Source organism: Pteropus vampyrus, unplaced genomic scaffold (assembly GCF_000151845.1).
Source record: "Pteropus vampyrus isolate Shadow unplaced genomic scaffold, Pvam_2.0 Scaffold275, whole genome shotgun sequence".
Classification (NCBI taxonomy): Eukaryota; Metazoa; Chordata; class Mammalia; order Chiroptera; family Pteropodidae; genus Pteropus; species Pteropus vampyrus.
Window position 1 is genome coordinate 564,272 of NW_011889056.1, and position 4,668 is coordinate 568,939.

Sequence of the window (4,668 nt, forward strand, 5' to 3'; positions counted from 1 at the left end):
CTCGGCTTGCGGCGGTCACACAGAGGGCGCAGGAATTCCGGAGTGAGCCGAGCCTGCCGCAGGGCAAGGAAGGCCTAGGGCCCAGATGGCAGATTGCACCCCTGGTGGCCACGGTATTTTTATGGGCATGCCTGTTGCCCAGTGAAGCATTCCCAGGGGCCTCGGCTCAGCCTCTCAAGACCCTTCAAGCCGTGTAGGGGGCCCTGGCATCCTGGCCTGTTGTCCCCATCGCATTTGACCATCTCCATTCCATCTGTTTATCCTGGAAGGGGAAGCTTGAAGTGGCCCCATCTGCCTTCAGGGAGGGTCTGGATGCCATGTTTCTGGGGATCTTTTAGAAGGAGCACGGATAAAACTAGACGCCTGAGTCAAGGTGGAGGGCCCTTCACAGCCAGCTCCGGCCCACCCTTGGGGCTGCCAGTGGCCAGATGTTTCTTCCAGGTGCCCCGGAGTGGGAGGGCTGGCAGGGCTCTCGTGCTGCTGGTCCATCCCCTTCAGGAGCAATGAGGAGGCTGAGCTGAAGAAAGAGGCCAGGGGGCCCAGAGCTGGCGGCGAAGGGGGTCCTGGGAGCCCACGAGGGGATGTTTTCCATGAGGCACTGAGCTGTGCTCTGCTTCCTGCATGTTCTGATCCGACCTCAGATAGGCCTGGCCTCTCTCCTTTCCAGCCACCTCTGCCTCCACTCGGCCCCCCTGAAGTTTCCAATCCCAACGTCTACAAATCCTTTGTGGAATATAGAAGTTGATCTTGATCACTGCGAAACGGCAGGAGTAAAGTAGGAAGAGACTAGAACCCATTTAGTATGCTCCGCTAACGTACACAACGATGGATTCGGTCTATATTTCTTAGACTAGTACCCATCGCTATTATTACAGTAAACGACATTTATTGAGCCTGTCATTGTTCCAAGCACGTTTCATGGATTAGCACATTTATTTTGTACACCGACCCAGGGAAGTCAATCATCAGCCCACTTGACAGATGAGGAAACAGGTTCAGATGGGCCAAGTGACTTACCCAAGATTACCCAGAAGGCAAATGGCAGAGCTAGGATTCGAACTTGCTTCTGTGTGAATGCGAAGCTCATTCTCTTACTGCCGTTTGCCAAGATGGAGGGGTCAATGAGAGCCAGAACAGGAAGAAGCAAGAACTTCAGGTGGAGCAAGTCCCAGGAGAAGCAGGAGGGTTTGGCTTTGAACAAGAGGTGAACCGTCACTCCACTGTCACGTGCTTGCCGTGGAGGTTGGAGGAGTACTGGACAGACAGCCGGGTCTTGCCTAGTGATACCCCTTCAATGGCAAGTGCTTCTCACAGCTCTCTGTGACCCACCCCTCTCGGGCAGTCAGCTAATTGAGGGTGACACCCCCAGAATCCGGCCAGACTCCCCCCCTCCACCCTGCCACTGCCAGACAGCCATGTGATAAGAGGGAAGGAGTCACACAAGCCAGTGCAGCAGAAAGAATGCCAGCAGGCTAGCACGGTGGGCTGACCTATCTTTCTCTATTTGACCCCTTTCTGTCTTTCTGTGTCTTTGTGTCTCAGGTGTATTTCTTGAAACAGTGTATCGGTTGGTTTTGGTTTCATTTGAGCCAGTCTAAAAATCTTTATCTTTAAAAAAAAAAAAAAAATCAGCTTCGTTGAAGTAGAATTTACATACAGTAAAATCTGCCCTTTTCAAGTGTACAGTTCAATGAGTTTTGATAAATGTCATGTAACTACCACCAAAATCAAGATATAAAACATTTCCATCACCTCCCCAAATTCCCTCATGCTTCTTTGCAGTCCACCACTCCCTCCAGCCCCGGCCCCTTGTCCCTACCCCCACCCCGCTCCCCCGTCTACCTTCTGTCTTTACTATAATTTATTACAAACGGAATCGTAATCGTGCAGTGTAGTTTTAGAGATTCATCCTTGTCGTCTGTCTGTGTCAGCAGATTTTCCTTTTTATCGCTGAGTAGTATACCATCGTTTGTTTATCTGCACCCCCATTGAAGGACATCTGGATTGTTTCCAGCTTTGGGCGATGTTAAATATGCTGCTTGAAACATTTACATCGAGGTTTTCGTGTGAGCATCTTTCATTTCTGTAAGGTAGCCACCATAAGGTTTAGCTGATCACGTTGGTGGTAGTTGCTGTATGTTTGGACTTACTTTTGCCCACTTATTAAGTGCTTTCTATTTGCCCCGTTTTCCAAATTTTTCTCCCTCCGCCCTCACTTTTTACCAGTGAAAGTTCTGGGCACGAAGCGGAAATCACTCCAGCCATCTTATACACAAAGGGATTGTGTACAGGCAATGGAAGCATACACAACCATCAGAGGGGCCAGAGGGATATATTCTAGGCGGGATCCACAGGACACCAGCACAGAACTGGCTCTCCAAAGGAGCTGCCACCTGTGCCACCATCAGCGAGGTGGGAGAACAGGCAGCCACCAGTGTAACTGTTGAGTTCAAGAAGACACCATCATAGTCATGAGCCAGGGATCAGCAAGCTGACACCTGGAAGTCATCGCTGCCACAAGAAGCGGAGGCTGGACACTGGACACTGGACACAGGAGCATTGCTGCTGAAGCCCGACACTTCCTTGACCTTGATATTCAGCAGAAAAACAGCTCCACACAGCAGGAAGATGGCCTCCTCTTCCCTCAGCCTTCTGAATCTTGCGAGTGCACCTAATTGGCAAAACCTAATTTGCATCCCAGAGCTGGGCTGCAGCCTGCCTCAGCAGTAAGTACAAAGGCACATTAAAAAGAGGTGTGAGTAAATGCTGAGCCCAAGCTTCTTTGTTCTTGGCCATCTTTTAGATGGATTGAATTGGCTTTCTTGTTTCGTCTTCCCCTCTATTTGTTTAGAGGCTCTGTATAAATTTTTAAAGAATTACTCTAGCTACTTTAACGTGCGTTCTTAACAAAGTCTAAAGTTAATCAATATCTCCGCTCTGGTTGTTTTAAGCTACCGAAAATTCTTAGATGCTCCTCCCTTCAAGAGGTACAGCCTACTTTTCCTCCTTCTGAGTAGGGGCTGGACTTGATGACATACTTCTTCTAGTGAATAGAGCGAAGCAGAAGTGACAGCCAGAGACTTTGGGGAGCAGATCATAAAAGGCACCTCTGCTTTTTCCTTGTTCTCTCTCCTCAGCCGCCATGTTGCGAGGACCCTCAGCAGTCACCATAGGCTCCTTTGAGGCTTTTCTCATAGGGCCTGGCCGCCTTCTCCTCTGTGCCTCCTTGTGCTATCGCTCTGACATATTCACCAGTGACTCTCAACCTTCCTCTCACGCACAGACATCCCAACTTCTGTCTCTCGACTTTATCTTCAAAGACCTTGACCTCGCCTCAGCCTCGCCTTCTTACAGCCTTAGAGAGTCCACGGAATTGCTGACATGTTATAGTCCAAATGCCAGCTCTCCGGGCACGACCTCCGATCTGTTCCTTCCATTCTCCAATATCTTTCCTTCTACCACCCCGCACTTCGACCTCACAGAACTGCCCAGTCCCTTGATCCCTGCACCCAATCTCTCAGATCCCACTTGGCCCCATGGTATATATCTCTTCGACAGGCTCAAATTTCTCCATTAATGGAAGATTCATATAGGAATGAAGGAGACAAAGTTGCGTGAGTCAGAGTTCCCCAGAGAAACAGCACCAATAGGATGTGTGTGTGCATCTGTGTATGTGTAAAGAGATTTAGGATAGGAAATTGGCTCATGTGACTGAAGCCTGAGAAGTCCCAAGATCTCCCGTCAGCAAGCTGGAGACCTGGGAGAGCTGATGGTATGAGTTCTAGCCTAAGGGCAGGAAAAGCCCAACGCCTCAGCTCCAGCAGTGAGGTCAGGCAGGAGAGTTCTCTCTTACTCTATCTCTTTGTTCAATTCAGATCTTCAGAGGACTGGATGAGCCCCACCCACATGCGGGAGGGCCATCTGCTTTACTCAGTTTACCGATCCAAATGTTAATCTCATGCAGAACATCCTCACAGACACACCCAGAATGATGTTTGACCAAATGTTTGGGCACCCTATGGCCCAGTCAAGTGGACACATACAAATAATCATCACAACGGTAACCTCGGACGTGTGGACAGGAACCCAAGCAGAATCAAACACTTGAGCTTTGGGGAGTCTGAACCAGGTTTTTAAGCAGCTCTAGGGACCAGGTTTTCTTATTCACAAGCCAAGCTTCTACCCCTGAGCTGTTATTATGGTGACTATGTCACCCTCTCCTCTGTGACTCTCTTCTCTTTATGTCTTTGCTTCTGCCTAATCTTAGTTTCTGCTTCTCCTTGGCTACTAATGTTTCATGACAATTACACATTACCTTTCTTCCATGTGTCTTTTGGTTTCGGATCTCACTGTACTTTAAGTACCCATGAGAAAGAAGCTTATTGGCCCCAAAACTCATTATCCTTGCGGACAAATCTATAGACTGGCTGCTCTTGGCCAGATGCTTGCACCTGGTTCAAGCAACCGAGGCCAAGGTTGGAGCAGACCATGTGATATATAGAATAGCCACCTCTTATGGACTAAATTTTGTGTGTCCCCTTAAAATCATGTGTTGAAGCCCTAATCCTCCATGTGACTGTATTTGAGAATGGGGCCTTTAAGAAAGTAATTAAGGTGAAACGAGGTCATAAGGGTGGGGCCCTGATCCAATAAAATTAGTGTCCTTAT